The sequence below is a fragment of the Myotis daubentonii genome, chromosome 6, assembly GCF_963259705.1.
Source record: "Myotis daubentonii chromosome 6, mMyoDau2.1, whole genome shotgun sequence".
In the NCBI taxonomy this organism is placed as follows: domain Eukaryota; kingdom Metazoa; phylum Chordata; class Mammalia; order Chiroptera; family Vespertilionidae; genus Myotis; species Myotis daubentonii.
The window spans coordinates 45147512-45173829 of NC_081845.1; positions in this window are offsets into that span (position 1 = coordinate 45147512).

Here is a 26318-nt window from a genome sequence, read left to right on the forward strand (position 1 = left end):
CTCACTATTACAATAGCTAAAATTTAATTTAAAAAATAACAACATCAAGAACCCTCATATATTCCTGGTGAAAATACAAAATGGTACAGCCACTTTAGAGGATAGTTTGATCATTTTTTATGAAGTTAAACATACACTTACCATATAACCTAATGGCAATATGACCCCAAGATATATACCTAAGATAAATGAAAACATACATCCATATTAACACCTTATATAAATCACAATAGAAGCTTTCTTCATAACTGCCAAAACCTGGAAACAATCCAAATATATATCAACTACCTAGTGGATAAATAAGTTGTGCTACATCCATGAAATAGAATACTTCTCAGCAATAAAAAAAAAGAATTAACTTCTGATACATATGTAAGTCTCAAAAGTACTATGCTAAGCAAAAAAACTCAAAATGCTATTTGATTCCATTTATATAACATTCTGGAAAAAGCAAAATTACAGGACAGAGATCAGTTGCCAGAGCCCGTGGATATTGGGAGAGGACTGACTACAAAAAAGCACAAACCGGGGAGAAACCAAGATGGCAGCATAGGTTAACGCCGGAGATTGCTGCCCTCGAACAACCACTTCAGAGATATAACTAAAGGACAGAACAGACAGCATCCAGAACCACAGGAAGGCTGGCTGAGTGGAAATTCTACAACTAGGAGGAAAGAGAATATCATACCCAGACTCAGAGGAGGCACAGTGCTGAAGTGAAATACTCAGGTGCGGAGTGCGCGCTCGCAGAGCGGGCTGGCGGCGGAGGGCTCGGTTGTTGTTTTCAATCGGGAGGGAGTTTCAGACTCTGAGCTCCAGACTTAAACAGGAGAAGCGGGACTGTCTGGCTTCGGTCAGAACTCGAAGGCAGCTTTCTCTCCGAGGTTTGCAGCCATTGCTGGGACTCTGAGAGGCAGAGCACCTGGGGAAGGAACTGAGAGCAGCCATAACTGCTTGCTCCGCCTGCCCTGTAGATCCCCGGGGACCCGCCCCGCCCAAGCCCTGCACAGAACCATTTGCTGGACAGCCTCAGACAAACACTAGATTAGCACCGCCCTAGAGATCCAGCACAGAAGCTCTCCCACTGCAGACACAGCTGACTCTCATAGCCAGTTAGCCTGGAGGTCAAATCACCCCCAGTATTGCTGACATCAATCAAGGCTTAAAGGCAACAAGACTGCACACAAAGACCACTAGGGTGTGTACCAAGAAAGCATAAAAAATGCGGAGACAAAGAAACAGGACAAAACTGTCAATGGAGGATATTGAGTTCAGAACCACACTTTTAAGGTCTCTTAAGAACTGTCTAGAAGCTGCCGATAAACTTAGTAAGGCCCTCGAAAAGACTGGTGAGACCACCGATAAATGTAGTGAGATCCTCAAGAAATCTAATGAGACCCTCGATGTTGTGATAAAGAACCAACTAGAAATTAAGCATACACTGACTGAAATAAAGAATATTATACAGACACCCAACAGCAGACCAGAGGAGCGCAAGAATCAAGTCAAAGATTTGAAATGCGAAGAAGCAAAAAACACCCAACTGGAAAAGCAAAATGAAAAAAGAATCCGAAAATATGAAGATAGTGTAAGGAGCCTCTGGGACAGCTTCAAGCGCACCAACAGCAGAATTATAGGGATGCCAGAAGATGAGAGAGAGCAAGATATTGAAAACCTATTTGAAGAAATAATGACAGAAAACTTCCCCCACCTGGTGAAAGAAATAGACCTACAGGTCCAAAAAGCGCAGAGAACCCCAAACAAAAGGAATCCAAAGAGGACCACACCAAGACACATCATAATTAAAATGCCAAGAGCAAAAGACAAAGAGAAAATCTTAAAAGCAGCAAGAGAAAGAAACTCAGTTACCTACAAGGGAATACCCATACGACTATCAGCTGATTTCTCAACAGAAACTTTGCAGGCCAGAAGGGAATGGCAAGAAATATTCAAAGTGATGAATAGCAAGAACCTACAACCAAGATTACTTTATCCAGCAAAGCTATCATTCAGAACTGAAGGTCAGATAAAGAGCTTCACAGATAAGGAAACACTAAAGGAGTTCATCACCACCAAACCAGAATTATATGAAATGCTGAAAGGTATCCTTTAAGAAGAGGAAGAAGAAAAAGGTAAAGATAAAAATTATGAACAACAAATATGCATCTATCAACAAGTGAATCTAAGAATCAAGTGAATAAATAATCTGGTGATCATAATAGAATCAGGGACATAGAAAGGGAATGGACTGACTATTCTTGGGGGGGAAAGGGGTGTGGGAGATGCGAAAAGAGACTGGACAAAAATCGTGCACCTATGGATGAGGACAGTGGGTGGGGAGTGAGGGCGGAGGGTGGGGTGGGAGCTGGGAGGAGGGGAGTTATGGGGGGGGGGAAAAGAGGAACAAATGTAATAATCTGAACAATAAAGATTTAATTAAAAAAAAAAAGCACAAACCAACTTTTGAGACTGATGAAAATATTCCATATCTTAAATATGTTACATAATTATATATTTGTTAAAACTCATCAAACTGTACATCTGAGGGTGAATTTTACTGTATTCTCTCTAAATTCATGTATATTTTTACATTTCCATAATAAAAGATTTTTTAAATGAATGTCAATATTATACAAATGCTCTTCAGCTTTAATTTGTAACAAGCCATGTATTTAGACTGCAAATGCAAGAATACAATGCAAAATAAGACACAGACTGGAAGCAAGTGTTTGCAAAACACATTCTGATAAAGGACTTGTGCCAAAACGTATAAAGTATTTTACCACTCTACTAGATTTATCAGGGTGATCACTTTTTAAGTTGTATAAATGTCAAATCGCTATATTGTACACCTGAAACTAACATAATATTGTATGTAATGGTAATTTTTTAAATGCAATGTCTGTGAAGTACAATAAAATGAAAAAATTCTACCACTCTATTATTACATCTTATGATATATGTGTGTGTGTGTGTGTGTGTGTGTGTGCCTAGATAGATCGATAGATAGAAAGATAGATAGATGATAGATAGAGCTCTTAGATGTAGGAAAATTTTGCCTTACTGAAATTTCATGGCATAAGAAGTCCAGCAGAAAGCTTTGGCTATACTGACAAGATTTTAGTACCAATATCCTCTTTCTTTCCATTAATAAAAATTTATGATAACCCAAGTAATTTCAAGTTTACCCCAGTCCTTATTCAAGAGCTATTAAAAATATAAAAATAAAATAATTTTATAAAATTTACGGGGATACCAATTAAGGGAAATCATAATTCAAAGTTCATTAATTCCCTTCTGCCCCCAACTTTCCACATCTAGTACAATACCTTACATTCAAGAGCTACTTGATGATTACCTGCACTTTTTTTTAAAACATGAATCTTATTTGTAAGGGGCAAGTCTCAAGGCAAATCTGAGGAATTAGACGCTGTTATTGTTGTGTTTTAAAGAATGAAGTCTTGCCCTAAGCAGTTTGGCTCAGTGGATAGAGCATCGGCCTGCGGACTGAAGGGTCCCAGGGTCGGTTCCAGTCAAGGCCATGTACCTGGGTTGCAGGCACTACTGGTGTGCAGGAGGCAGCGGCTCGACGTTTCTCTCTCATCGATGTTTCTAACTCTCTATCCCTCTCCCTTCCTCTCTGTAAAAAATCAATAAAATATATTTTTTAAAAAAAGAATGAAGTCTTACAAACACGTGCCTGCACCAAAAGGTGCCCGCTTTCTTGAAGACAGGTATCATCTGTAATTTTAGCTCAGTGTAAAATCATACAACTATTCCGGTGTAAATCAAATCATACCCTTTTATAATCTTACTGAATTGTCTGCAGAATTCCCAAGGCCATCACGCATGGTTGCATCTTCAGCCAAGGCATGCAACCCCGGGGGATGGATGTGCTTGGAAATCCAGCCCTTACTCTGTTGCAAACCTATGTCGCCTTTTTTTCTAATGATCTTCCTAAACAGGGACCTGTATGCAATTTGTAACCTCAGAGGTTGCACCCTTTTTTTAACACACACAGACACTGTGAATGCTACAAGTGGCCCTACGGACCATTACCCTTCTTTAAAAAAAAAATCTCAGAATAATCACCAATGTTACAAATTAAATACTCCAAGTTTTTTTCCATTCTTTCAGTATGTCAGATACAGAATATCTCTCTGACAAACATAGGTAGAAGAGAACATTCATGTTGCACAAGAAACCACAGACTTCACCTTTAATTTCCATGTAATCTGTGTCATCCCAATCATTAGTTAACAAACAAACAAAAACCCTCGACATACATACAAACTTCACTCCAGGGAAACCTAATGTAAGATTTTTCCCATCGTCCTTAATGATGGTCACATTTTTATTGCTCTCACTGAGCTCTGAAAGCTGCTCATCCTGTGTATATAGCAAAGAAATGTCTGAAAATTGTAGCAAAATAAGGCTGTATAGAGAATTTGCAGTCAATTGTAATTGACGATATACTGAGCTGAGGAATACCAGATAAAAGTACAATAAGTATATGCCACCACTCTCAGCCTGCCTTCAGCAACCATAACAATAACTTCCAAAATCTTTTTTTCCCATTGCATCTATAAACAATTAGCATCTCTTTGTTAAACTCTAATTGCTTTTCTTACACAGCTGTGCCACTGTGCAGCCCAAGAAAGAGGGCCCAAGTGTTAAGACAGTTATTAATAAAATAAAGCCATAACAGACTGAAAGAGCCTGGGGAATTCAAGAAAAATTCTCCCCCACATCCTTTCAGAAAACCAAACCATGGACTGTATCATAAGTACTGAGTTTCACCATCCTTTTCTCTTACATATAAATCCATAGGAGGCACAAGAATACAGAGGTTCGGAACATGGCCTCTTGAGCTATACTGCATGGGTTTGAATTCCAGCTGTTCCACTGATAGCTGTGTGACTATGCATGTTTCTCAGTCTCTCTGTGACTCAGTTTCCTCATCTATAAAATAGGGGGTTAGTAAAAATTCATCAAACTGTGAGGGTTGCATGGCTTAACACCTATAAAGAGGTCAAAAAGTGCCTTGCTTATATTAAATGTTCTATATGTATTAGATAAACAATTTGTATTGTTTTATTTATTCCTGCATATTTCCCCTTTACTAATTTGTTTGGTTTTTCAAATGTTTACCTCACACCTGCAACCCAGCCACACCCTCAGTGACTGGCAAAGCCAGGGAGTAGTCTTCAACTCCGCACAAACTAACCATTAGAACTTCAACAGCACTATGGCTAAAGCAAAAGAAAAAAAAATTATTTTCTGGGAAATAATTGCAAAGTGCTGGTGATATTGACTGAAAATCTCAAGTCATTTCTAAACCTTAGTGTTTTTCACCCTTCAAAGTGATACAATATAGGATGATAACATTCCCATTTCTTTCTACTTGAGAAACTCCAAAAACTGTTTGTCCCAGAAATATCTTGATATGTTAAAAGTTTTCAGCTTCAGGAAATAAAATGTTCTACAGTGGGGGATTGAGATATTTACAAATTAGACATGAAATTACTTCACTTAATGTAGAAGAGAAATATTCTTCAAGAAGAAAAGCTAGAGTTAAAATAGCCCCCGCATATTTAAACCCAGATATGGTCTCCATCCATATGCCCCACAATCACACAACCTATTTAGCATATCCTGTAATCAACAATATCGTTTCCACACTGAATCATTAAGCTACCTCTGTGTGCTAGTAACTGAATCCCTGGCAGGCAGTGGATTAACAATAAACATATTTTATTTTTCACAGAAAGGCTATACGTAGGTGGCCTACTCCTTCCTCACTTTCTGTTATCCTCAGCAGGCATTTCCATCCCCGGGCTTGTAGCCTCTGACCACAGATGGCTACATCTTATTTGCATACTGATTCAAAGAAACAAACTGTTGCTGTTTTTTAATTATTCTATTTATCAAACAATTGAAATACATTTTAAATACTAGCTAGATGTTTTCCATATTACAGAATTGTTTTTAAATGTTAGGTGTTGATAATGGAATTTGGGTTTTGTTTCTTTCAAGTTCTTGTCTTTTGCAGATACATCCTGAGATATCTGCCGATAAGGAGGTATTATTACCCTCAGGATTTGCCTCAGGGTAATTTGAGGAGGAGGGATGCAGAGGTGGATAGAGCAGATTGGCTGTGATATATGGGTTGTTGAGGTTGGGTAGTGAGTATAGAGGATTCAATGTGTTAAATAAAAACTTGAGACCAACCTTGAAAATTTCCTGAGCACACAAAACAATTTCAGTTACACAAAGCTCAATTTTAGCATATTTTGCAAGACTAACTTGACCTGGGTCATTTCTTGCTTATGCCTCTGGCAATCATAGGCAAAACTTGAACTGTTTCCAAGGTTGATATGAAAATTCTAGTATTATAACCAATCACTGTGAAGAATAAATAGTCACTGCTTTCTAATCAATATACCCCTGAGCCTCATTCCATGTTTTAGTTGAAGTGCTCCTAGCAAAGTATCTTTTTGGTGTATGCACAATAAACTTTTATTAATTACTTCTGTTATTTCTGAATTGTTGACAGTTATAATGTTCTATCTACTTTTTTTTCTATCTACTTTTGTATATGTTTGGAATTTTCTACAAGAAAACATTTTTTTTTATTAAATCTTTATTGTTCAGATTCTTACATTGGTTCCTCTTCCCCCCCCCCCCATAACTCCCCTCCTCCCAGCTCCCACCCCTCCCTCCACCCTCACTCCCCACCCACTGTCCTCATCCATAGGTGCACGATTTTTGTCCAGTCTCTTCCCGCATCTCCCACACCCCTTCTCCCCCCGAAGAATAGTCAGTCCATTCCCTTTCTATGTCCCTGATTCTATTATAATCAACAGTTTATTCTGTTCATCAGATTATTTATTCATTTGATTCTTAGATTCACTTGTTGATAGATGTGTATTTGTTGTTCATAGTTTATATATTTACCATTTTCTTCTTCTTCCTCTTCTTAAAGGATACCTTTCAGCATTTCATATAATACTGGTTTGGTGGTGATGAACTCCTTTAGCTTTTCCTTATCTGTGAAGCTATTTATCTGACCTTCAATTCTGAATGATAGCTTTGCTGAATAAAGTAATCTTGGTTGTAGGTTCTTGGCATTCATCACTTTGAATATTTCTTGCCACTCCCTTCTGGCCTGCAAAGTTTCTGTTGAGAAATCAGCTGACAGTCGTATGGGTACACCCTTGTAGGTAACTGAGTTTCTTTCTCTTGCTGCTTTTAAGATTCTCTCTTTGTCTTTTGCTCTTGGCATTTTAATTATGATGTGTCTTGGTGTGGTCCTCTTTGGATTCCTTTTGTTTGGGGTTCTCTGCACTTCCTGGACTTGGAAGTCTATTTCTTTCACCAGGTGGGGGAAGTTTTCTGTCATTATTTCTTCAAATAGGTTTTCAATATCTTGGTCTCTCTCATCTTCTGGCATCCCTATAATTCTGCTGTTGGTGCGCTTGAAGCTGTCCCAGAGGCTCCTTACACTATCTTCGTATTTTCGGATTCTTTTTTCATTTTTCTTTTCCAGTTGGGTGTTTTTTGCTTCTTCGCATTTCAAATCTTTGCCTTGATTCTTGCGCTCCTCTGGTCTGCTGTTGGGAGTCTGTATAGTATTCTTTATTTCAGTCAGTGTATGCTTAATTTCTAGTTGGTTCTTTATCATAACATCAAGGGTCTCATTAGATTTCTTGTAGATCTCATTAAGTTTATCGGCGGCTTCTAGACAGTTCTTGAGAGACCTTAAAAGTGTGGTTCTGAACTCTATATCTTCCACTGACAATTTTGTCCTGTTTCTTTGTCTCCGCATTTTTTTATGCTCTCTTGGTGCACCCCCTAGTGGTCTTTGTGTGCAGTCTTGTTGTAGTTAAGCCTTGATTGTTGTAGTTAATACTGGGGGGATTTGACCTCCAGGCCAACTGGCTGTGAGAGTCAGCTGTGTCTGCAGTGGGAAAACTTCTGTCCTCTGGGGAGGTGCTAATCTAGCCTTTGCCTGAGGCTATCCGGCAAATGGCTCTGTGCAGGGCTTGGGCGGGGTGGGTTACCCGGGATCAACAGGGTGGGTGGAGGGAGCAGTTATGGCTGCTCTCAGTCCCATCCCCAGAGGCTCTGCCTCTCAGAGTCCCAGCAACCGCTGCAAACCTCGGAGAGAAAGCTGCCCTCGCGTTCCAACTGATGCCAGACAGTCCCGCTTCTCCCGTTTGAGTCTGGGTCCCTAGCAACTCACCCAGAACTGGAGCTCAGGGCCTGAGCCTCCCTCCCAATTGAAAACGACAACTGTGCCCTCAGCCACCAGCCCGCTCCACGCGCACCTCCGCACCTTTGTATTTTCCGCACTGCACCTCCTCTGAGTCTCAGTGTGCTGTTCTCTTTCCTTCTAGTTGAAGAATTTCCCCTCAGCCAGCTTTCCTGTGGTTCTGGGTGATGTCCGTTCCGTCTTTTAGTTGTATTTTTAAAGTGGTTGTGTGAGGTAGCATTCTCCGGTGTTTACCTATGCCGTCATCTTGGTTCTAACCCAAGAAAACATTTTTAAGTTTTGCTAATTCAAAGTATTAGTAAACTGAAAAATAACTAGCTGCCCCCATTCACTAAGGTAATAGAAATGAGACAAGATTGATTAATCAAGGTGTTAAATGGAAAGTGACTCCTTGCCCTAGCTGGTTTGGCTCAGTGGGTAGAGCTTTAGCCTGAGGACTGAAGGGTCCAAGGTTCAATTCCCGTCAAGGGCATGTGTCTGGGTTTCGGGCTTGATCCCCAGTAGGGGACGTGCAGGAGGCAGCCAATCAATGATTTTTCTCTCATCATTGATTGTTTCTATCTCTCTTTCCCTTTCCCTTCCTCTCTGAAATCAATAAAGATATATTAAAAAGAAAAGAAAAGAAAGTGACTCCTCTCCTTAAAGTCAGTCATAGACTGGCTGACTTAAACAACAGAAATTTATTTCATTTCAGTACTGGAGATTAGAAGCCCAAAATCAGGGTGTCAGCCAGTTGGCTTCTCCTGAGGCCTCTCTCCTTGGCTTGCAGGATAACCACCTTCTTGCTAGGTCTTCCCATGTCTTTCCTCTGTGCAGGCATCCCTGGCAACTCTCCATGTGACCAAATCTCATCTTCTTACTGGGACACCAGTCAGATTGAATTAGTGCCCACGCTGATGACCTCTATTTAACTTAATCGCCTCCTTAAAGGCTCCATCTCCAAATACTAGCACATTCTGAGATACTGGGGATTAGGGCTTCAACATATTCATTTGAAGAGGACACAATTCAGCCATAACAACTGCCATACTTAGCAATTCTATATTAGGAGCTAACATTCTGGGAATCTGGACAAGTCAAGCTCCCTCCACAGACCTGAAAAAAAGCCAGGTCAAGGGTGGTTGAGGTGCTTCACTTCAAATAGCTCCCAGTGGATTCTAGGGCTCCAAGAACTAAAATCAGGCCTAAACAATATTCTGCCTAGAAGAAAACGAGAATTTTGTATGGAGAAAGATTAAAAAGTCGTCTCACAAATTGGGGTGTGCGGTTTTCCATCAAAACCCAATGAGCCTGTCTAAGCTTAGATAACCAATGTCTTTGTGACTTTGCTTGAGGCACCTTTCCCAAGCAGAGAGTAGATGTGTGGAGAGGAAACATGTCTTTGATTGTACAGAAGGTGGCAAAGAGTCAACACAAACCCCTCTGTGTGCCATCTGCATTAACAGGAAGAGACACAGGGCACATCCTGCCATGAGCAACACCAGAGCTGGCTCTCCAGCACCCTACAACCCCCCAAATGGCCCCCACACATGCTCTCTCTGCCTGGATTCTCTGCCAACATCTTAGATGTTCAAGGCTTCAGCCAGAACAAGCAGGGCATTCTGTTCACAGGTGGTTTGGTTTTTCCTGTTCCAAATTTTCTAGGCACCTAAACAAATCACAGCAATCTTTCCTCTCTTACCCTCTCCCACAGTCTGCCAATGAGATACAAAATTGTGGTGGTTTAATTAGTCATTGTTTTTCCACCTTAAATGAGGTTTCATTTCCAGGGATACATACCCCCTGTTCCTCCCATTCCCTATCCTTTATGAAAGCTACTTTACCTCAGGCCTTATTTAATCAAATAGATCAGCCAAGTTGGCATCATTATCAGCTCTAACCCAACCACTGACGCCTGTCAATCCCACCTGCATTGTGCTTTGCCTTCTCACGTCAGCTGAAATATAGGAAGATTATTTTCCCAAACAGCTCTGCACAAGTTTGTGCATTTATGTAAGGACTGGAACAACCTTGTACAGCCTCTGCTTTCAGATGCACTAATGTCTAGATTTCACCTTATTATCACCCAGGTTCTCCTCAGACTGATGATGCAGATGCCATCACGTTTCCTTTTGTAGACATACTGTTCCATTTGGAAGTCAAGGTTGGTGCCATCTAAATGGGTTCCTGCTGAAGGAACTCGAGGGTGTTCGCCTCCTCTATTTGCAGAACATTAAGGACTCAGGACATGGTGAACGTTTCCCTTTAAGTTACTTGGGAACCAAGAGCAGTGCCGTATGGGCCACTCTCTGGGCGGTGCAGAAAAAGCCAAACCTCTATGTTCTTAAATGCAAAATGGGATAATGTCATCAAATGATTGCTTTAAAAATTAAATGAGATATTGTAGGTAAAGTACCTGCCAGGTTGTTTGGCTCAATAAATGTTTTCCTTCCAGAAGAACTCCTGAGAGCCAAGACGAAAAGGGAATCATTAACCATAATATCTTTTTCATTCTCTAATAACAGGAACACATCAACATCTCAGAGACAAACTTTTTTTAATACTAAAACAATGAGATAAATAATTAGATAGAAATGTATCAAATTACATCAAAGAAGAGGCTTTACAGTAAGTTCTCTCATCTGTCACATTCCAATGGAAGATTTTCAGTAATTGTGGAATATAACCCAAAGCTTAGGGTTTGGGGGAAATACAGCCATTTATCTTTGTTTTATTTTTTCAGCCATTTATCTTTTGCAGCCTTCTTCAGGTTCTAAGTGCCAACATCATCAGGAACTAAGATACAACCCAGCTGTCCAATTTCTTACAGTAAGACCCTGTGTGACTCCCATAATGACCGCCTGTGGTTCTGAACCCTGGCTGCACATGCCCCATCCCCAGAACAAATAAATCAGAGTCTCCGGGGATGGGACCGAAGCATTCGTCTATTTTAAATCTCCCTAGATAATTCTAATGTACTGCCAGACTTGAGAGCCTTTGGCATACAATATCAGCAAAAGGTGGTCATGAGAGACCCTGGAGGGCAAAGAAGACTGTGCTGCCATCTGACACTGGGGCTGCCAAGAAAACAGGTACTAAAAATGTCACCAGGTTCACAGCAGAAGTCTCAGAAGGACTTGCGCAAGAGGAGAGAAGTACTGAGAAGTTAACTTATCTGCAAAAACACCTTCCTAGTTTAATAACAGACTCTCAAAGTAATTTAGCTAGCGAAAAAAAAGTAAACAATCTAAATGTCTTTCAATAGAGAAATTGATAAATTATGGTATTTTATGGCAGTTAAAAATGCATGAATTAGATCTACATGTGGTAACATGGATAGATCTTGAAAAAACGTTGAGTTAGTAAAAATTGAATGATGCATACCATACAAGACCTCTTAAGTAAAGTTTTAAGCAAAAACAATTATAATATGTAGCAAAAGCATAAAAATATAGACCTGACAGGTTTAAAAAAGTAGGATAATGGTTACTTATAGGGTAGAAAGGGAGTAGCAAGATATAATAATTAATTATAATGCATTAATGGGGAAATTTTAATATGAACTAGATACTAGATAATTTCAACAAGTTACTGTTAATATTTTTTTAGAGATAATGTTATTACGATTTATGCAGAAAATGAACCTTATTCTTAGTTAAAAATAAACCCTATTCTTAAGAGAGGCATACTACAAATGGCATAACAAAATATATCTGTTGTGTGTGTACACACACACACACACGCACACACACACACACAATGAACAGATAAAATCACCCTAGTTCTTGATAAACTAAAAGCCCCTAGTCAGCCGCCTGAGATAACTACCACAATGGTCATTTTTAGAACTGCAGGTGAAGGTTGATGTTTCCAGGCCCAAAATGCCCAATAGGGAGTGAGGGCCAGAAACCCCAGGCTTGTTTCTCTGGTCGGGCCTACGCATGGCTGATTTCTGCTACCTGCAGGACCAATCTGTCCTCTCAGCACACTCGCTTTCTGCCATTAGAGCTCCAATTAACACTCAGAGCAATTTTCTGTTTATCTGTCTCTATCCCCCACCCATCCATGAGCTTCACAAGGACAGGAACTATGTCTGTCTTTTTGCCATTGTCCTTCCAGTACCTAATAGAATACCTGGCACATAATAAGTCCTTAATAAATACCTGTTTAAATAATCACCATGACCAACTTCCAAGAGGAAGAAGACTCTCTTCTCATCTACCCATCCCCACCACAAGACATGGCAGACCCCCACAAACAGGCCCCTTAGAGTTCATTTCCAATCAACAAATGGTTCAAGTGTTGTGTACACTGAAGTCTCAGCTGAAGCTGCCGCAGGCCCTGTGCCTGCCCAACAGTTACTTTTAAAGGGTTTATTTGCACCTATAGGAAAGGTTGGCATGATATGATTTGATTAACCAAAATATTCTTTACTTTCCTGCTCCTCCAAAGCATTTACTATCTCTCTGAAGCTCTCAGGACAACAGTAGGCAGATACACTCACCATCCTCTGTTCACTGACAGTGTGAATTAACTGGAATGCTCTATTCCATAAGTCAGATTTTTATCAATTTATTTTGTTGGAAATTCAGAATATCTGTAATTCCACTATTCCCTCTGAATTTGTAGTGAAAACATCAAAATCCTCATCCCAGAAATCCTGCCATTTTATTTTGTTCATTTGGCATAATGAAACTGACACTATTTCATTCATTTATTAAGCCACTAAATTCCTCTTAAAAGTTATGTATGTGTATATGTAATTTTTTCATTTGAAAATATAAATAATAGTGTCCAATTAAATAAATACTGGATATAACCTATAATAGCCAATAAATATTCATGGAAGTTCTTTTCCAGTGTGTTTACTAGCCTCATCCCTGAAAATACTTTGTTTTTTATTTCAACTGTTCTTAATCAATATCATGTTTTACTTCCCTTAGAAAATAACTTTTAAAATATAAAATGAATTATATCACCTAGATTAAAACAAGAAAGCATAATTTTTTACTTTAAAAATCAGACATTTGAACATAAGATACAGCAGCAATAATCTTTTGCCAAAAAACAAACAAAAAGTCCTCATAGATATCAGCCCTCAGGAAAGTTCCTCTATAGCAACCTGTGGCCTGCCCACAAACCTTAATTAGTTTGAGGATCATGATATAGAGCCTCTTCAAACTGGATAGGAGTGGTAGCTCTCTGTGGAGAAATAGAGCAAGCTTTTGTACCAGGTAATTTAAGGAGCAGCAACAGGCTAATATGCAGACAAGAGAGGGTGTAGCATGTGGTGTGGTTCTCAGCAGAGCAGCAGGCCTCTAATGAGGCCCAGTAGTGGATAGCAGCTGGTAAACTTGGGGCTCAAAATAGGAGGCTCTGAGGGCCTTTATTTGCTAACAAAAGACTGCAAATTGCTCAAAGGCCTGAGTAGGCAATGAGAACATGTTCATATGGTGAGCCAGTATATAAATTTTCAAAACAAATATTACAATATATGAATTTACACTGCAATGAGAATCAGAAGAGTTCCATGATTGTAGAGATTTTGGTAAGAATAGGTACAAAAATTGGCTATTACATTTTGTATAAGAAAATCCCCACCTGCTCTTCTGTTCGTTCTGGAACACACAGACCACACTGCATACAGTGTGTGTGGTAACTATTTGTGTAACCGTGTCAGACACTCTGTCTGCAACCCCAAGTGAATGATGACGAAAGCATGTATGTTTTACAGAGTCTTACAAAACTCATGCATGATGGAATTACCTCCTAGCTACCCAGTAATCACTTAATAATGTGACAAATCATATAAACTGGGAGAAAAAAGCTCAAATCTCATGTGATAAGAACCAGAAACCAAGACTGACCCAGATCTTAAGGGTTGACTCTAAAGGGGTTCTTGTATATCATGGCACAGTTTGTTTTTGGATAGCCAGCATTCATTTCAGTAGTTCCACTGGCCGGAAGGCACAAACAGGGACTCCCGAAGGAAACCCAGCTGTATGAATTCTATCAAGAAAGGATGTTGAATTTTGTCAAATGCTTTTTCTGCATCAATTGATATGACTATGCGATTTTTATCTCTCAATTTGTTTATGTGATGTATCACGTTTATTGATTTGCAGATATTGTACCGTCCTTGCATCCCTGGGATAAATCCTACTTGGTCATGGTGTATGATCTTTCTGATGTAACGCTGGATCCAATTTGCTAGAATTTTGTTGAGGATTTCTTGCATCTAGGTTCATGAGGGCTGTTGGCCTGTAATTCTCTTTCTTTGTGTTGTCCTGAATTCTAAATACACTATTGGGTTAGATACTCGTCATTTCCTAGCACCACTCTGAAAAGTCTCAGACATTTGTCTCTACAATTCTGTATCTCTTGAGAAAACATTTTTCAATTGCAAAGAAAAAGACACACCAGTATAAGTAGCAATTATTCTGTGTGTTCTTTTAAATAAAAAGAGAATTCTTCGGGTATCCATTATAGATCCAAAGTTTTCAAAAAAACAAACTCAGACTTAAAAATGCATGTCACAGGTCAGCCTTCTTCCATTCTCCTTTAATAATCGGAACCACCCATTCATTGCAGAGAAACCCCCTTAGCAATTCCTAATGCAGGTCCTCATTGAAGGGATATGTTGTTCTGTTAATTCTTTTGGACCACTATAATTATAACTCCATGATTTATAACTGGAGGTTATTTTTTACTCTCATTTTTCTCATCCTCCCCATATCTAATTCTTCACCACGTTTTTCCAATCCTTCATCTAAAACATGTCTGACTTCCAAAGCCATACTCCAGTCCACCCACCATCTCAGCTCTGTGTCAGTGCTCAGACAACAGGCTACGACCCATCTGGAGTCCCCATCTCATCAGTGCTGTTCAGTTCTCCAACGCCTCAACTCTGTGTTCTCTGCTGTCTCTCTCCTTGACCGAGAGCATGCACTAGCTCCTTATTTCCTGAAGGATCTGTCTAATGCTCAAACCTTCTTCCGACTGTCCCCACGTTGACACCTGCCATTTCCTGGCAAGCACTACTTCCCCAAACAACCCTCTGCTTCCTCTGGGAAGCACCTCACCTCTACCTCATTCGCTTTCCAGACCTTGATTCATGCCTTCTCCCATACTACTGGTTCCGGTCATACAAGTGTCTTGGACCTCACACTAGATTATGGGCAGAAATTTTAAAAATTATTTTTGCTAATGCTCAAGTAATTTAACAAACATTATTGAGGGCACTGGATGAATCAAGTATGATGTTAGTTCCCAGTTATCTGGATGTGCACATTTGAAATTTGAAGTTACAACCCACCTCCTATATCAGATATGATTTTTAAAGTTTCTTTCTCCGATCATTTAGGCCACATCCACTGACCAGTGACAAATTCTTTCACCTCACCCAGTACACAGGCATTTGTCCAGTCATTCTCTCTCCCTCCCCCACCCCACAACTATGCAATTTACTAAACCTTATTCACTGTTCATAACATTGTATGTAACAGTCTCACTGGAAACTGTCTCATCATTCATTGGTGAATAGGGTAAGTATTCAATCAGTAGAAAATGTAAGAAATAATTAGCTTGGGGAAGAGAATAAAGACATGCAGCTTCACTCTTTTCCTGCTCACACCTCATACTCCCTAGCCAGACAGAACTGCCTTCATTCTAGTCAGACCTTAAGGTCCATGACAGATCATGAGAAAAAATCCTGAGATCCAAGGACAGTTTACTTCTATAATAGGAGACACAGCAAGCTTTCTTTCCAGCCAGGAATTTTCTTCTGTTTTCATTCAGCATTGTTACTAAAAACAAATTTTTGTTTATAATTCATGCCTTGGTAAACTGAGAAGACCCCTTGTTTCTGATTTGCTTCAGCAAATGACTGCAGAAGTCCAGCAAGTGTGTCCCCTCGCTGCCATGTCAGACCCAGCCCCAAACCACCCCCTCACCCTCACGCAGCCTCTTCAAATCCTGCTGAGCTGAGTCCATCAAAAGTCTCCAGTATCTGATGCTCATTCAATTACAAAGTCCATTTGATGTTATTATAGATCACAATGAAAATACCCGCCTCAGGCTAGAGGAGTGGTTCAATCAGAAGTGAGAGTAGGAGCCACTTGGCAGGGGCCAGACAGAGCACAAGGCAGCCAGGGTTGGTGGCCCTAGATGTCAGTCATTGGTTACAAGCCACAGTAAGTGAGCTTCTGGCGACATTACCTCACCTCCTAGATGCCACATTGCAGTCCCTACTGACAAATGGAGCCCTTGGTTAAAGTATTCCTGGACTTTTGGTAAAAAGAATTATATTTGGTTTTCAAATTAGCAACTTGCTTTAACCCATAAAATTATGATTTTGCTCAGATGTCGTCTTCCTTTATATGGCAAGTTTTACTAGGCAATCCCAACCATAGAGTTACTAGCTTTTACTCCAATGGTAAGGGTAACACTCTTTGCAGATATCTTCTCTTGTGTATGAGCGTTCAGACCACCACTAATATTTGAAAATAGCATTGCTAAGCATACTCTTACTTATATACTAGTCAGAATCCCCCCATTGTGCATAACACAATTATAATTACTTTTAAATTTCTTTCTTTCCTACTGGATAAGAAGGTCCAAGGGAGAAAGAGGACAAGAATGGTCTCTGTTTTGTTTGTCAACATATGCCCAGCCCCTAATAATACCTACCCATGAAAAGGAACATTTGTTGAATAGATGGTTAAACTGTGTAAATGACATACTAACCTCAGTCCTTATTGCTATCATGAGGGTATCTATGTCCAGTATTTGGATATAAGACAATGCCTTCCAGGTTTTCCTCAGCTTAGTATCTAATAGGACCAATTATCACCAAAAAATATACCTTCTTCAAATATAGAGAAAATCAGGAAAAACCCAAGAGAATGGAGAATCTCACCCATCCTCCCACTACCCACTCAGCTTTCTTTATTGTTGTTATGCCCAGATTTCAAGACCCCCCACAGAACCACCAGGGAGCACCGAGTCCGATGCAAAAGCATAGAGTCTTTTATTCAAGCCCGGGCTTGGTCCCCCTCTGCCTCCATTACTGGATGCGAGAGAGAGCCCAGAGTCCCAAGAGAACAAAGAATTTATAGAGCTTGGGGAGGGGGGTGGAGGCACTTGGTTGATTCCAGTTGGTTGAGTGAGGGCCGGGGGCTAGTTTCCCTTGCTTTCCCATTGGCTGAGATGAGGGCAGGCTGAGTAACTGATACATTCTGTGGCTTTCCTGGGAGAGGAGTTAGGGACACAGCTATCAGTTCCGTGCTGTCCCTTCAATTGTCATCTTGTTAAATGACAGTTCCATTTTCTTCCTTTCTACCCTTGGATAAATTATTCCTGCCATCCTTCAGGAAGTCATCCAGCCTGAATTGAGTGTCCTCTACCAGAAAAACTTACCCTCAATTCCACGACCTTCTTTATCTGCTTATTTCCTACTTGCCCTTCAAACCTCAGTTCAGTTCACTTCCTCCAGGAAGCCTTCTCTGACTGTCCTACACTGGGTATGGCAACCCTCCCTATAGAATACTGTGCTATCTCTAATCACACATCACATTATATTTAAGTTATTAACTTATTTACTTATCTCTTCTTAGATTTTTCACTCTGAAACAGTAGGAATCATGCCTTATTTTCTTTATTTCTCCACCTCCTAACACAATGCTGGACAAAGAGTAAATACTTGATAAATGTGTAATAAACTAATCAGAACCAATAGCCCTTGCTTAGGAGGGACAGAGATGGAAAGGCAGGGGCACATGCATAGACAATGCCCATCTGGAGAAGCATCAGGGCATGAGGAACCATGAAATTGTGGTGAGGCAGCTTAAGGCTAACAGGTTCTGAAGGACTCTATGGGCAGTGAGATTCTGAAGAAGGAGAGAGAGAGAGAGAGAGAGAGAGAGAGAGAGAGAGAGAGAGAGAGAGAGAGAACAATGACCTGACCCTTTCATCCATTGAAGGTATGAGTTTAGTCCAGCACATTAAGAAATTAAACAGGCCTTAGCCAAATAGCTTACCTCGTTAAAGCATCATCCTGAAACACCAAGGTCAGGGCACATACAAGAATCAACCAATGGAACTCCCATTTGACCCAGTAATCCCACTTCTAGGAATATACCCCAAGAAATCAGAAACACCTATCAGAAAGGATATATGCACTCCTACATCTACACAATGGAATTGTATGCTGCTGTAAAAAAGAAGGAACTCTTACCATTTGCAACAGCATGGATGGAACTGGAGAGCATTATGCTAAGTGAAATAAGCCAGTCAATGAAGGAAAAATACCACATGATCGCCGAAACCGGTTTGGCTCAGTGGATAGAGCGTCGGCCTGCGGACTGAAAGGTCCTAGGTTCGATTCCGGTCAAGGGCATGTACCTGGGTTGTGGGCACATCCCCAGTAGGAGATGTGCAGGAGGCGGCTGATCGATGTTTCTCTCTCATTGATGTTTCTAACTCTCTATCTCTCTCCCTTCCTCTCTGTAAAAATCAATAAAATATATTTTTTAAAAAATACCACATGATCTCACTCATTTATGGATAATAAAGACCATTATAATCTTATGAACAAAAATAGATACAGAGGCAGAGCTGCCTCGAACAGACTGTCAAACTACAGCAGGAAGGCCAGGGAGGGTGGGAGGGCAGGAGGGGGGTGGGTAAGAGATCAACCAAAGGACTTGTATGCATGCATATAAGCATAACCAATGGACATAAGACACTGGGGGGTAGGGGAGGCCAGGGGATTGTCAAGGGCGGGGGGATAAAAAGGAGACATATGTAATACTCTTTGTAATACTTTAAGCAATAAAAAAATAAATAAATAAAAAATAAAAATAAATAAATAAATAAAAATTAATTTTAAAAAATAAATTAAACAGACTAAAAATATAAATCAATTTAGAGTTCATAAATAATAAGAGGTTACAATGGAACAAAATGGTCACTCAGATTATATAACAAATTTGTCCACAAGGCCACATAGTCTCGCCAAGAAAGAGCCTTTGGCTGGATGAGCCACAATAACACTGTGAGTTCTGAATCTTGAAGCTAAATGGACAAGGATGAAACTAAACCCAAAGGGTTAGGTTGGACACAGTGACGAAGCCAGTTGGGAAAGCTTACTCTCCTTTGCTTTCTCACCTTTCAGATGGGAAATTCCATCTTCCTATGGAAATACCTCTGACTTTTTAAAAGCTACAGGTGCTGTAAGAATATAGGTATGGCCTGGCTGGTGTGGCTCAGTTGATTGAGCATCGTCCTATGCACCAAGACATCCCCAATTCTATTCTAGGTCAGGACACCTGGTTGGGTTGCAGGCTCCATCGCCAGTAGGGATCACATTTTTAACTAGGCCTTCATAAAAAAATCAGTCATTTTTCCCAAGGGGGCTTTTTTTTTTATTGCTAATTCGCTTCAAAAGATTACATAACAATAGATATATTAACCTCAAAAAATTACACAACAGTTGCCAATACCAGTGGTTCTAATATGCCTTCTCCTGTTCTGGCCATGAATCAGTTTGTACTGTTGGACGTCAGCCCCAAGCAGCCTTTTGTTTGTTTGTTTGTTTGTTTGTTTGTTTGTTTGTTTGTTTGCATCTGCCAGAGGCAAGGCCAGTGGGCTGGAGGTATAAAAGTATCTCATACGCAGAAGGAGGCCCTTGGGCCTTTGTGCCAGTAGATGTGCAAAGCAGTTTAAATAAGTGTGGGAAAACAGCAACTGTGGATCAGAATTGGCCATAAGGCAAGACCTAACATGGTTTTCTTTTCCGGTTTGCCACAGACAGATGGAATAACAACATAAAAGGTTTGGGCAAAGGGTCTCCTGAGCTATTTTCTTCATTGTACACACACAACAGAGACAGTAAAGACACAAAAAGAAAGTACTTAGGAAGGAAGTGTCTCCTTAAGAGCAAAGCCCTCTACTGTTATTATTTTCATCAAGAAGTGGGAAAGAGGATTGATGCAAAATGCTCCAATGCTGCTCCCTCGAAGGTCAGTGCGTTTGTCTCTGAGGTTTAGACTTGCCACATGTGTTTCAGTCTTCACTCTCCCAGCAAGGACAAACAGGCAGCTAGGGAGAGGACAGCCAGCCGTCTTAGCTCAGCACCGCCTACAGACAAAAAGCATGCCCTTTGAAAAACAGCTCGCTATGAGCCACTGGTTATAGACAAGGCAAAGGGCAACCAAACGAGCCCCAGGAATCATTCCAGCTATCCCCGTGCAGCTAAACCATATCTTTACAAGGCATAGAACTGAACTGTCACCTAAAATAAGTGAGAACGAAAGGGGCAGAAAAAAATTTCCAAATATTCTCTGTCACTGTCTCACCAAGGACATTATTTAAAATCACTGTTACATTGTGGCTATTGAACAATTGAAGAAAGAAAGAATGCATAGCAGAAAAAAGACACTTTTCTCAAAATGGCTTAAATGCATGAAATAAGATTGGCCACAAGTTTATCATTGTTGAAGCTAGGAGATGGATGCGTGAGGTTTCATTATACTATTTTGTCCACTTTTTTGTTTATCTTTAAAGTTTTCTACAATAAAAAGTTTCTAATTATTTTATATTTGTATAATTTTCCAGTGTTTCAAACAAAATATAGCTTTGCTGTGAATAGTATAAGTGCTGATTTTTTAAAATTTTTTATCTGAGATTAAGAATATAGCCTGATTAAAAGAAGGATCTGCTCCCAAACACAATTATTCTCATAAAGAAAGTTACCTGCAGACACCTAAGAGGAAATAATGAAACTAAATTATCCTTTCAGAGAGGTTTAAAAGAAATTTGGAAAATGTTTCCAAAAATTTTCTAAGTGTGTCTAAGGAATATGATCTTGAGTCAAAATTTGTGATATGGAAAGAAACTAAAAATTATTATACTCCTATGCCCTGAGAAGCTCTGCCTAAAACCGTGTGTCTCTTAAAAAGTGACCTTGCTCTCTAGTGTCCACTAATGTGCATTGACATATACCAAACACATTTCAGCATAATTTCAAACTGTTCTTAGCATATATTTAAGTTCAAGAAGGGAAAACATGTTTTTTCTTTTTTGCCAACCTACCTTTTATGTACATACTGTAAGTATAGCATATGTGATCCTTCTTTGAAATTAGATTTTTTTCTAGCTTTACCGAGTTATAACTGACAAATAAACATTGCACATTTTAAAGTATACATCTTGATATTTTGATATCTGTATGCAATGTGAAATAATCACCATAATCAAGCTAATTTTGAAGGTTCTACAGCAGTTACATTCAAACATAAAAGATATATTTTTAAAACTTAAAATATGCTTTAAGCAGGTTCCATTTATGTTGCTCAACCAAAGAAAAGTTTTGTGATTTAATGCTACAATATATAGTAATGTTTTTGGGCCAAGAACATGGCTTTATGCAAGACTAATGAGATAAGACTTCCAGTTAAGCCTAAATATGATATTTGGAAAGCAATACATAATAGTTCAGAAAATAGATGGATTGGTTTTGCCTATGTAATTTAAAGTAATGAAATAAATCCTTTTCAACAACGGACTATGGCAATTTTCATAATATCAACTTAAACATAATTAAGAGATAACATCTTTCCCTCTGTTAAGAAGAGGAGGTAAAAATAAAAATCCTCATTAGAAATCTTATTAAAAACACTAGAGACCTGGTGCACAAAATTCATGCACTGGAGGGGTTGTCCCTCAACCCAGCCTGCACCCTCTAAAATCTGGGACCCCATGGGGGATATCCAACTGCAGGTTTAGGACATCTGGCAGTCAGACATCCCTCTCACAATCCGGGACTGCTGCCTCCCAACTGCTTGCCTGCCTGCCCTCCCCAACTGCCTTCCCTTAACTGCCTCCCCTGTGGCCTGGTTGCCCCTAACTTCCCTCCCCTGCAGGCCTGGTTGCCCCCAACTGCCCTCCCCTGCTGGCCATCTTGTGGTGGCCATCTTGTGCCCACATGGAGGCGGCCATCTTATGCGAGGGCATGATGGTCAATTTGCATATTACCTCTTTATTATATAGGATTAGAGGAAATGAAAAATGTAACCATTTACAACCATCAATACAACAAACACATTGTGTCCAGCAGGATGTTAGGTACCAAGCATACAGAAATCAGAAAGACACAATCCTTGCTTTGGGCATGTGCATTTGACAATGTGACATATGTAAACAGACACAAGTAATCAGTATATATATATATATATATATATATATATATATATATATATATATATATTTATATTTATATTTCAGAGAGGAAGGGAGAGGGTGAGGGAGATAGAAATATCAATGAGAGAGAATCATCATTCCACTGCCTCCTGCACGCCGCCTACTAGGGATCAAGCCCATAACCCAGATATGTGCCCTTGATTGGAACTGAACCCTGAACCCTTCAGTCTGCAGGCCAATGTCCTGGAGACTAAGACCAACAGTAGTTAGCATATCAATGCAATATTCAGCAGGGCTGAAAATTAGCATAATATTGCCCTGTTGTTGGCCAAATGGCTCAAGGCAATCCCCTAACCTGATAATCCTTTTACTGTTTACCAAACTTTACCTTTGATATGCCTGTTTGCATTCCTAAAGGGCAAATGTGTATTCAAGTGAATAAAAGCAAATGGGACCCAGAAGTCAGAGAGCCTCTCCACTAGAAAAAGGTTTTCCGCCTGGGCCCTCATGCCTTGTAAATTCATATTTCTTGTCTAGTGTATGCGTTTGTGCGCAGCCCCTTTTCCAGATCCTGAACCCTAGCCGCAAATGAATGTGGCATTCACACCGATGCTCTATCCACTGAGCCAAACCAGCTAGGGCTATTCAGTGCTCTTTTCATTAAAAATAAAAAGTGGGAAAAAGATTGGAATATAGTTTCCCTGACAAGCTCTCTATTCATTAATATGAGTTTTTCTTGTATTTTCTGCTATAAAATTGATTCTTATCTTCTCTAGTTTAACTATAAATTATTAAAATATAAATGTGTGTATTGTTTAACACAGAGGTTATTTTCATAGAACAAGCTTAATTGTGATTTATTCTTAATTGCCATTGTATTTACACAGGACTACCTTTTTATTCTCTGCCTGTGAACCCTAATATGACATGTAGTGCTATTACCCAACACATTATTATTCTTTAAAGTAACAACCCAAACTGAAGTGGGTATAATAAGGATCATTAGTATTCCCTGAGCTGTTAAGAGATGTTCCTGAAAGAAATGTCTTCATGGTTAAAAAAAATAATAAAAAAATGGAAAATGCTGCTACTTTAGCCTTCTTCTCAGAAGGTCATATTTCAGTTAATAAACCTACTTAACTATGTTTACTCAGTGTTTCCCAAAAATATTTGACCACAGAAACATTTTTGCAAATAATATCTATTAATAGCCCATGGAATCTTGGATAATGAAGGCTAAGACAATCCCCCCTACACATACACACTTCTTCCAGTACATAACAAAGGTCTTCCAGAATATCCACATTCAGTTTGTGAGGCATAATTCAAGTTGGGTGCCATGATCAAATGATTGAGTTACCAGAGACGGGGGGGAGGGGAGAAACTATAAACCTAACTCAAAATGTATACACCAGGTCCAGGCACCCAGAGAAATCAGCTTAGCTACTGAACAGGCCAGTGAAACACCATGCCTAATTCTGAGAGGTAGAAGGTGCTCTAGACCTCAGTTAGCACTGTGAAAAGAGAAATGGACAGCTAATATCGGCTCTTCTGGCACAGTGGACAACAATAATTAGGTCAGGATACAAGGAAGTCTCCAGGCCTGAAGGACAGCTAGTATCAACATGACAAGGCAAAGAACAACAGGGTCCCTGTCATCAGGCTAAGGGTTAGGGCTGAGTTACAGTTCCACAAGGTAAACCACGATACCCATCAGAGAACATGACCAAAACTGGGTAGGAGAAAACTTCATCTAAAAGACAAAATTCTTGCTCAAAGGTTGCGACTGAGACACCAAGTTCCTGGCAAAATTAGCTAAAGTTAACTCTGGAATTGGTGAAGATGATCAGCAAAGTAGTCCCTGAATCCAAAATCTGGGAAGGTGGCTAGATTCTACACTGCATGAGATGGCACTCCTTGTCTCTGCAAGAACAGGCTCGTGTGGTGAAGACTCAGCATAAAGGCTTGAGGCATCAGTGGTTCTACCTCTGAGAATATCAAAAGACAGAGGCAGGAAAAATGAGGTAGAGGTTGACATTTTGATATTGCCATCCATTTCTTAGACAGAAATGGGGGGGGGGGGAGATGTTATGATTCAGAAAAGATTGGCTACCCTGTTCTTTTTTTTTCTAAGCCATTTCAATTCTTCCATCTCTATTGTTCCAATTCTACTTTTAAAAGACAATGAAAAAAGAGAACTAAAGCGTAGCCTTCTCCCAAATTATTCAGACAAGGGAAAGAAACACCACAAAAGCAGTCTGGCGTATACCTTTCTAGCAGAAAACCCTATTCTGTGGAATCACTGGCATATCATGCTTACCAGGTCACCTGGTTCTGCTGTCCTTCATTTAATTTAGCAGTTATTTATCACCTGCCTACCATAACCCCAGCACTGTAGAGGCACAAAAGGAGAACCAAAGCAAATGCATGGCTCCAGAAAACTTAGAGACTAGTTAAAGAGGCAAGAATTTATGAAAGACTTATAAAATTAAGTGCTAAATAGTCTCATCATTATGAATTATGAAGAGGTGAGGGAGTCCTTCATAAGGAGTAACATAGAAACCATAGAAGTTACAGTAGAAATTCATCTATCCTCTGCTAGTACATCCACTTTTATGAAAACATTGACATGCTTCCCCGTGTTCTGTAATGCGCATTACAAATGTGGGAGAAGTAAGAAAAGGAAACAATCAGTTTAGGCTAGAACAATAGACAAGAGCTTCAAGAAAGCAGCTAAGCCTTGAAAGAAGAGCAGAACACATTCCAGGAATGGAAGATGGAAAGAGCATGGCATGTGCAAGGGGGAGGGTAGATATGAGCAGATGTTTCATTTGGGGGATTATGGAGACAGCAATAGATAAAACCAAATTAGGAAGAACTGTACATAGATGAATGGGGAGTTGGGGATTGAAAAGCTACACAACTATAAGTTCTTAAGGATAAACTCACAGAACCCTTGAATCAGAGAACATTGGGGTTAAAAAGGACTTCAGACATTATCTAACATGATTTTCAAGTCAGTGCAATAAATAATAATATCCACATGTGTTCATACAGCCACTGACAAAAAATGTCCAAAGAGAGAAAGAAAATGTGCCATCTCTCAAGAAAAAGGGAGTTCAACTTGTTAGAAATGTCTTCTTTATAGAGTTGCCATTGTTCTTTAAGTTGCACTATGGAGATATAGAAATATTTTTAAGTATGTCACCTTATTTTCACATGCCAGGCTGTTAAGTGCCAAGAATAAGCTTCTTTGTTAAGCAGAATATATTACAAAGGATGGCAACTCTCAATTCCAAGAAGATCCTAATCTACAGCCCCAGATCCACCTTAGTCCAATGGGCCCCTAGAGACTGTCTATTCAAACAAACTCTTTATTGTCATGAGACGGATTTATATCTGAACCTCTAAATTGCACAGAATTAGACTGGGTTTAGAATCATACAAGACTACAACAGTAGGGTTTTCCCAAAATGGAGTCTAATCTCAAGAAGTGAAAGATACAAGCAGCCTTTGGCCAAATATCTGATTGTAACATTCATGGACCCTGTAATTTCTCCCTGCTGGTGAAAGAATGTGGTTCTATTAAGGAATATGCTGATGACACTGAAGCATATCAGAGTCTAGCATATTGCTTCTATTATATATCTTTAACAGTAGAATATAAACAAATTTCTACTTTAATTTTTAAAAGGGGTTTTATTCCTTATCTCTTGTCCAGAAGAAGTCCCCATAACATGGTCTAGAAATTTCACTTGGTTTGCAATTCCAATTTTCCTACTGAATCAACTATTCCCAAAACCATAAAAATAATTGACTGTTCAGAAAAAGCTAAGAACTATGTGATTTCACTCATGTGTGGGAT